Raw genomic sequence first — 9,777 nt, 5'->3', positions numbered from 1 at the left:
ACAATTTATTGCAAACTACAGTAAAATAACAAGAACAGATTTAAATTGCTTTGCTGTGTTCACAGATCTACTCAGTTCTTCTTGTCTAGTTATTTCAAAATTATTTGCACTCTCAGATTATTAACTGGGAAGATACTAGCTCTTCTAACTTAGAACAGCATTCCAGGTAAACCATTCTGTTTATCAAATTATTTTTTAAATTACCCAAGGTGAGGGATGACAAGCTTATTATAAAGATATTTTTCAGCTACTCATCCAATACTTCTGATCTGGAGAGACAAATTACTGCTCAAAAACTCAGGACTGTTGAGTCTAAGGAACCTGAAGGTGCCCAAGTCCATAAAATCTGATGAGATGCATCCACAGATCTGGAGAGAACTGGTGGCTGAAGTGGCTAAGCATCTTGTTTGAGAAGTGGTGACAGTCCAGTGAAGTTCCCACTGACTGGGAAAGGGAAAGCCATAAACCCCTTTTCTAAAGAGCAGGGGGAAAGGAAGGGACAGGCAAAATCAAAGCATTTGACTCTTTCCTGCATGATATTGTGTCTCTAAATTGGGCACACGTGGATTTTATAGATAGACCACTTGGTAGAACTGGATGGATGGTCACACTATAAGAGCTGTCATCAATGGCTCAGTGTCCAAGTGGACACCAATGGAGGAGAGGAACAAGTGGTGTTCCCAAGGGATCAGTATTGGGACCACTGCTCTTTAATGTTTTTGTCAGCAAGATGGACAGTGGGATTGAGTGCAGCCTCAGCCAGTTTGCCAATGACACCAGGATGTGTGGTGTGATCGACACATTGGAGGGAAGGGATGCCATCCAGAGGGGCCCTGACATGCTTGAGAACTGGGCCTGTGCAAAACATATGAAGTTCAACAAGGCCAAGTGCAAGGTCCTGTATCTGGTTTGGGGCAATCCCAAGCACAAATATGGGCTGAGTGGAGAATGGATTTAGAGCAGCCTTGAGGAGAAGGACTTGAGGGTGTTAGTGGATGAGAAGTTTGACATGATGCAAGAATGTGCACTTGCAGCCCAGAAAGCCAAATGTGTCTTGGGCTGCATCAAAACATCACGGGCAGCAGGGTGAGGAGGTGATTCTCACCCTGTATTCTGCTATTGTGAGATCCCACCTGGAGCACCATGTCCAGTTCTGGGGCATAAGAAGGACATAGATCTGTTGAAGTGAGTCCAGAGGAGACCATGAAGATGCTCAGAGGAGCACCTCTTCTATGGAGACAGGTTGAGAGAGTTGGGGCTGTTCAACTTGGAGAAGAGAAGGCTCTGGAGTGAACTTAGGGCACCTTCCAGTACCCAAAGGATGCTCCCTACAAGGGAGTTGAAGAGGTGCTTTTTACCAGGGCATGTAGTGATAGGACAAGGGGGAGTAGCTTTAAACTGAAAGAGAACACGTTTGCATTAGTTAAAAGCAAGAAATTCTTTGCTCTGTTGGTGGTGAGGCACTGGAACAGGTTGCCCAGAGAGGTTGTGGACTCTTCCCATCCCTGGAGGTGTTCAAGGCCAGGCTGGATGGGGCTTTGAGCAACCTCATCTAGTGGAAGGTGTCCTCCCATGGCAGAGGTGAGGTCCCTTCCAGTCCACACCTTTCTCTGATTCTATGATTACCTGAAGTAAAGTACACTCAACATTTCCCAAGACCCTGTTATATCTGATTAAAAGACATTGTAAATAATGGTAAATTAAAATACCTAGTCTAAGGCCTTTATTAGTTTCTAGATTTATTAAAATTCATCCAACTCAACATGCTTTCAATTTTTTGCTGTTCCTGCTGTGATACAGCGTTGTGTTACAATGTACTTCCCAGTTAGCGGCAGCCTGCAATCATATAATAGAGAACTAGGGGCAATCTTATTTTCACAGTGAGTTGATTTCAAACTAATGTAACTAACTCAATGATTTTTGGTTCACTTCTGTCCTGGGGTGACGTTATGAAGCCGCTTTATTCCTTAACCGTCTGCTCAATGCCCAAGGATGCTGTGCCTTTCGGATGGACCTGCGGGGCGGAGCCACGGCACTGAGTGCGGGGCAGCTGAACGGCTCAGCCCAAGGGCTCGGGGGCTCTGGGGGGTCTGGGCAGGGCTCGGGAGGGAGTGTGCCAGGAGCGCTGTGCTGCTTTTCTGGGTTTCTTTTGTGTTCCAGCTAGCTGGGAAAAGGTTCTGTTGGGGTTTTTTTCTTGTTCTTTTTTCCCTTCCATTCCCCTTGCCTCACTGCCTCCCTTCCCTCCTCGCTGGTCCGGGGAGCCTGTGGGTGCAGCCCCGGCGGGCCCGTGGAATGGCCCCGGCTGGCCCGAGCCTGGGGGTCTGTTCCCTCTCTGGGAATCTGTTGTATTTTGAGGGGTTCTTTTTATCCTGTTCTACCCTGTTTTGTTTGCGTTAATAAACAGTTTGGTTTCTTTTTCCCACTTTCACTTCTTGTGATCCGTTTGTCTCATTGACGGAGGAAAAGGGGAAGCCCTTTTCCCTTCGGAGGAGACTCTCACTCTGGAGTGTTTCCTCCTGAAGTTTTGCCTCAAAAATGAGACAACTTCCCAAAATACAGACACTGATGGGCTCATTATTGAACAAAACAGCACCTGAGAATGACTTGAAGTATGATGACCAGAACATTAGATACAACATAGAAAATAATTATGGGGACAAAAATCATGATCATTCAGAGTCTGAAAATTGGAGGAAAATTATTCATACAGTGTACAGTGCTATAAAACATGAAATAAACTACCAATTTTTTTAAAAAATAAGTAAATAGCCATGTTGAAAATTAAAGAAAAATACGCACACAGCAAACATTTATTATTGCTATATTATACCTAATTTGGATAACCTAGCACGTATGTGAATATTTTTCAATAACCTCCAGAGACACAGATATCTCAGACAGCCACAGACTAATAAATATAACTAGAGGAGTTTAGAATGCTTATTTGAGACAGCAGTTTTGTAAAGTATCTGCTACATTTGTTTAAAATGTTCTGTCTTGCTACATATTTATTTGTTTATGACAGCCACACCAGACTGTTCCTCCTTTCGCTTTGTTTACTTTTCCATCAGTGCTGAACAAGTCACAAGAGCAAGTAAAAATATTAAAATTCTCTTTCTCTTACATGATAAGATACATACATAAGACAATAATCCATATATTAAATTTAAAATATAATGTATACGCAGCTACCCTTTCTTACTTTTTGGTAGAACCATCCTCTGGGAGTAAGCAGCTGTTCTGGAAGAGGGTAAGTACCCCTGGTAAGGGGCTGCTCAGTGCAGCAGAGAGCATGGGACATTCCAGGGATGAAGCAGTAAATAGTCATGCAGGATGGTCAGACAGGGACCTGAGGCAAATATCAGAATGGATGGAAATGTAACAATAAGGGCTACCCACAGGGCTTCAAAAGGGAATAGGAGTTATTCAGGAAGGCCCAGGGAAGAAGAAACACTTCAGACAGAGTCTGATGTTTGGCTAAACCATCTACGATGGTTCTCACAGGTAAATGATCTTCAAGCACATCAAGCTTTAGGAGGTTGGTTCTGAGAACACCAACACTCCTCATCTTCCCCTCTTCATCCTCCCACATCAAATAAATAAACCAATACCCAGGTGCTCCCTGAGGTCTGACTTTGGGGAAAGGCCCATGAATTCTGTAACAAGTATACATGGTGACAGGATATGCTACAGAACACTTGTTTTTAAGCTTAACTTTTTTTTTTTATCCAATAGAAAAGAATTAGTACAGTTAGCTCAGTATTAATATCTTATATTTTTTATATTATGTATTTTAATAAATATTTATAAATTATCATTTTCAATGTTACTTCAAATTAATATGCTGATATTACACAGCTCTGTTTTAGTGTGGCTGTACATTTTTCACCACTGAATGTGAAAAATGGGTTCTAGACAAATGATATGGGTAAATATTTTTTTCACATATCTAAAACTTAGTTAAATGTAGAACTCACTTCAACAGGAAGTTACAGAAATCACAGATATAAATTCCTTAATAATGACAAACTCATTACTAAGTAATTCATCGGTACCTGTTAAGCGTCGTGATCCAAACGTGTACTCCAGCTCTGCATGTTCCTTAACTTGAAACTACTACAAAGAGAGGGGTTCTTGTAAAAGAAACATTGTGTAACTGCTTTGCTTTTGATAAGATTTTCTTAAGCTGATATCTCTGATACCTGCTACAAGACTGGAGGCTGTATTTTGGGGAGACAAGCAGCAGCAGGATTTTGACAAATAGAGATGTTGGCAATTAGAAAGGTGTGGGCAGAGGACTTATGTTAGGGGTTAACAGATGCAGAAAAAGATGCCCTAGCATTAGAGATGGAGAGATTTCATTGCAACGGGAATTATGAAATAAGTTTTCAATGTTTTGTTTAACATCTATTTTCTCTGATGGTTCTTTTCTGTCTGTTGGTTCTGAACTGATTTTATGTCCAGTAGCCCACTTTCTGAGATGCATCTCCACTCTTAGCAGTACATCCTGCTCTTGCGATTATGGTCCAAGAGTGCTGATTCACTGCTGTTTTCTCAAACCAAATCATATTAAAAAGTATTACCTCTGAAATAAAGACTATTATACAAAGTCATCATGTCTCACAGTGCAGTTTAATTACACAAACTACTTATGTATCCACCAAGTTGTGAGTATATTTTGTCCATAAGCAAGTAAACAGTCTGCTTATTCTCCATCTACCCTTCCCACCATTTTTTCGTAGAAAATACACTCATACCACAGCACTGAAGTGTATTATTAATCATACAGATCTGTATGACAAACATTAATAATAAAAATAATAACACAAATGACAAGCTGAGTAAGATAATCAAAAAAGAAAGGTTAGGTAGCATCTTGTTTGCTTTGATACGTGCTGCTTAAACTAAGAATTCCATTATTAATAAATCTGCTAACCTAGCTGCAATTTGTGGCTTTTTCCTCTGTTTTTATTTCATGATTTGCTATTATTTCTACAGTTGTGTTCCAATTTTTCCATGTCAACATTATAATATTTTAGCTAAGAACAATTACTCGCAGATCAAATAAGCAAACAAAGCCCTGTTGGAACATCTCAAGAGCACATGACCAGCGTGACTTCACAGGAATTATTTTGTGTATGTAAAAGTTCTGCCTTGAGCTAAATGGCAGAGGAAGGCTATGTTTAGGACATTTGCAGAAAATGAAATGCTTCTAAGTTTTGTCATTCCTATCCTTCTAAACACCCATTATTTACTTGAAGCTTATATTTCTCAGGTCCAGAATATCAACCTTTTATTTCTGCTTGAGCAAATGCCTCACTTAAGAAGAACAACTGGAACAGCTTCTGTGGGAAGCAGCCTACTAGAATGAAACTTGGCCTCATGCCATTTAGCTTTAGACATTTCATTTAGGTGCCTGAACTTACATATTTGTTTTCTTGACTCTTGCTAGCCAGGTTCCCAGCCTGAATCACCCTATAACAGCTTCTTTGTATTTTCATTGACATGAAAGGAAATGCAAGCAAATAGACAAGTATTTAGCTATCAAATGTAGGATCTAAAGTTAGGCATTGCACACACTCCCCAGTTGTGACTGTATTATACAACATTGGAGATGATGTTACATAAATGGTATTTTCTTTGCATTTCATTCCATGAGCCTAAGAAATTGAAGAGTAATAAATGCTCCCATTAATGAAAAGACTATTCAGTCTTTATAATTTATTTGGTTTGACACAAACAAAGGTGATCTCCACATAAGAAATCAATACATTTCATAAAGAAGAAAAATTGCATTTTTTAGTAAAGTACATTTTGTTTTATCTATATTCTTAGGGGCATTATTTTAAAAATGAATGAGAGATGAAAGTGAAAGATAATACACATATAAAAATGTCATTTTCATATAATTATATATAGCACATTAAAGAAGCAAGACAATCTATAGTCATTTTGAAAGTGATAAAATCATCCATGCTCATTGTTTGCTGTTGAGCATCAAGAATCTCACCCTTTTCTAACTGCAGTGTGTTGCAGCAGCTTCGTTTAATCACAGAGCCTTGAAGCAGCTCCCTTCTGCCAATCCCTGCAGCCGCATTGCTGCTTTCAGCTCCCCATCTAACAGACAAGTACATCTCAGTGTGCAAAAACTGCACCAGGGGAACACAGAAGGGAAAAAGGAAATCATTCCTTCAAAAGGCCTGGCAGAACATAAAGCATACAGCTAGAGATATAGATATAGACTCAAATTCCTTCTAATTATATTTTTTCTGCTGTTGATTCTCGTAAAATATATACATAAATATATTCTTAGCAAGTATTGAGCATAAGAGAGGGGAAAATGCAAACCCCAGAATGGTATTCTGCATTTAAATTGGTGTCTGCAAAACAGGAGATCATGCTAAATTAAAAAAAACCAAAACCAACAACTCATTACCAGTAAGCCACCTGCTGAGATAGTGAGTCCTCTCAGAGACTACTGTATCTTTTATTATTGAATTTTCTACTCTGGAGCAAAGAAGGGAGAGAAAAAAGGAGATGAGGATCCTCAGTTTCATTAGATTTTGAATTTCCCTCTGGAGATGCCTATCTATCTCCCTTGACAAGATCAGAGTCTTGGGGCCTCACTTGGCTTCTTTCAAAGGTATAAGCAGAACGTTTAGGAGATTCAAAGCCTAAAGGAGACCCATGCAAGCCATGGAAGACTGTAAAAGGAGCAACTACCCACATTGTTATGCTATTCATTCATAAGCTAAGAATTCTTATATTTACACTGTTCATTCTGATGGTAAAATAAAAGATATACACTTTCAGTAGAAAACTTTGGGTCAGACCCCAACTTGTTTTACATTGCTGTAGCTTCATTATGAGCATCATGTTATTTAGATTAAAAAATCATCTGAAGTCGTAACAATTAGTTGGCAACAATTAGTTTCATTGGAAGAATCCAAAGAACTGTATAGCAAGAAAATGGAAAATTCTACCATTATCTATCTTGAGAAGCAAGTGTAGTGAATGTAATTTTCCACAGTCTAAAATACAATATCATTTGCATAGATAAAAAGTGAATGCTAAGAGGCTGAAAATGCCAGTGATCTGAACTGGTAAACTTTTACACCCAGCTTACAAAAGCCCTCAGGAATTGCATGCAGTGTAGGACAGCACAGTGTAAGATGTCATAAAAGCACACTCACTGGTAATGTCATTACCTTTCCAGTGATAACCTCATGAATGGAATCAGAGGTAACCCTTATTAAATTGTTGATCTACACCAGGGCCATTTTTGACAAAGCACTAATAATACAAGTGGAGAGGTTTTATATGTATATAAGCTTTTCAAATGGGATTTTGTATTGCATTGTTTCTGTGTTGTAGTACATGTAAAATTTAGTCAGTTTTCTAGAATAATACTGTAGAGTACCTCTTTTTTTGGATGAACATCATGTTTTCAAATGCCTTTGAAAACACAGTCTAAGTAAGCTGATTTGAGATGGAATTACCTAAATGTAGACAGGGGAAGTCTTACATGAAAACACACTACATACTATCTTCTGCTTAATCTACACCTTTTTTGTAGCTGATGGGAATTATGCCACTGAATTAGATAAAACATACTATGACATAGAAAGTCCTATTTAAATGTGTTTTAGCCACTTTTTAAAAAATTCAACCTATAATTTCTGCTTTTTGAGGGTAAGCAAATGTTCAGCTTTTTGCCAAAGATGACCCTGAATGAATGACAAGGAAAGGGGTATCATCTCTAAGTCCCAGTCAGCCAGCAGAAATTCAAGCCTAAGGTAGCTTTCTACCAGCTGCCTGAGATATTGCTACCTGGGCAGCTGTGGAAGAAGATAGCAAAACCCAACTAAGACACCAAGTAAATACCTGGGTTTAGAGCCACCATAGAGCTCTGCACTCCCATAGCTATGCTGCTGCCACTAGAAGAGTTACGAAGATGAGATGAAGTCATGCAGTAACTGCAATATGGACAAAATCAAAATAGGTCACACAGAATTAATGTTGGACTGTGATGGTAAGAGACAAACTTACAAAGAACTGAGCAAGAGACAGAAAATATGAGGGAACAATGTGGTTAAAACTTAGAAGCAGATGTTACAGCACTCTAACTTTCCTGCTAGAGATGATTATTAATGATCTGGCAGGCCAAGAAAGCAATGAGGTAGCAAAATATGAAGATGACAGAAAATAATTTAAATTAATCAGAACAAATAAAACATGAATTTCAGAGATACCCAGTGAAGTGTATCACGTCATGTTTCTTTCTGCTAAGCCTGGAATGTAACTAAATTTTTAGCATTTTCAGGCTGTATTTTTACACATCTAGAAAATAAAAACATGAACTGAAGACAGGGGCGCACTGAGAAATTAAAAAAAAAAAAAAGCATAAAATCATAAAATTGCTGCCTTACACAAAAAAAGTAATTCTGGGAGAAAAATTGGTCCATATTTCCAATCACACGAAGACAACTTATGAATTCAGTTGTCTACATTAGCAAACTGAAAATACTGTCACTTCCTGTACATTTGTGCACATCAGCCTGTGTTATAATTTCATTCTTCGGGCATTTCAACAGTAAACGAAGAATTATTTCCATCTATCACTTATTACACAACCTTCATGCTTTTATCTTTCCTTCTGAAATAATGAGCAGATAGTTAAAAACAGGCACGGCGTAATTTACTCTTTTTTATATATGTCATTATTTTGCCTTCCTTTCACCTCCTTGCTGTATCCATCTGCTTTCTGCAATGTTGTGTTTAGGACATGCTAAATATGCTTAATTTATGTAAACAGTCAGTGACAGAACTTGCCATGCATGAAAGTAAACACTAATGTATGTCTCTGCCTTAAAAAGGACCTACAGTTAGTTACATGCTGTGCAGTATCTTGTGAAGGAGCCCTGATCTTTTACTCCTACCACAACAGCAACTACTACAGAGACAGTGACAAAAGCGAGGGCACGGCAGCATCAGCTGGGTTTTATACCGAAGGGCAAGATGAGTTGAATTTCACATGGAAGGGTTGAACGATGTTTTAAATCTAAACTATATAGCATTAACTTCCACGATAGTATGAGAAGCTTGCGGACAAGAGCCACGGTGGAAGCGTGGCTTGCAATGGAAGGTGACGCCTACGCACACGTGTGACAGCTACAGGAGGCTCCGTGCATGGGGCACCAGTGCCATCAACTTGTGCATGAAAGGAGCCATGGGGATCAGCCTCTCCTCCCAGGCAACTGGACATGGGACGACATAGTGTTAAGCTGTGCTAGGGGATGTTTAGGTTGGGCATTAGGAAGAAAATCTTCACAGAAAGGGTGATCAGATATCCGAATGGACTGCTCAGGGAGGTGGTGGAGTCACCATCCCTGGAGGTGTTAAAGAAAAGACGACGTGGTGCTCAGTGCCATGGTCTGGTTGACAAGGTGGTGTTTGGTCAAAGGTTGGACTCTATGATCTCAGACGTCTTTTCCAACCTAACTGATTCTGTGATCGCCCCGCGCCGCCCGCACTGCCGGCGCTATCCCCGCACGCAGGGCGCACCATGGTTCCACCAGTGGAGCGAAGGAGCCGCCGAGCGAAGCGCAGCCCGCCGGGCAAGGCACGGACGACGCCGGGCACAGGGAGCCTGCGCTCCACTGCGAGTGTGGCCGAGGCGGCTGCGGTGCCAGCGCCGACCCCCGCCGGGCTCTGCCCCTCTGCCCGCGCCCCCCGCGGGTCCCGGCCCCGCGCCCCGCCCGCCCCGGGGCTTCCCCC

Source organism: Corvus kubaryi, unplaced genomic scaffold (assembly GCF_017639235.1).
Source record: "Corvus kubaryi isolate FWS band 111438036 unplaced genomic scaffold, C.kubaryi_AGA036_p1.0 37354, whole genome shotgun sequence".
NCBI classification, from domain to species: Eukaryota; Metazoa; Chordata; class Aves; order Passeriformes; family Corvidae; genus Corvus; species Corvus kubaryi.
The sequence above is the reverse complement of the archived record's forward strand: the minus strand, read 5'-3'. Positions refer to the sequence as shown.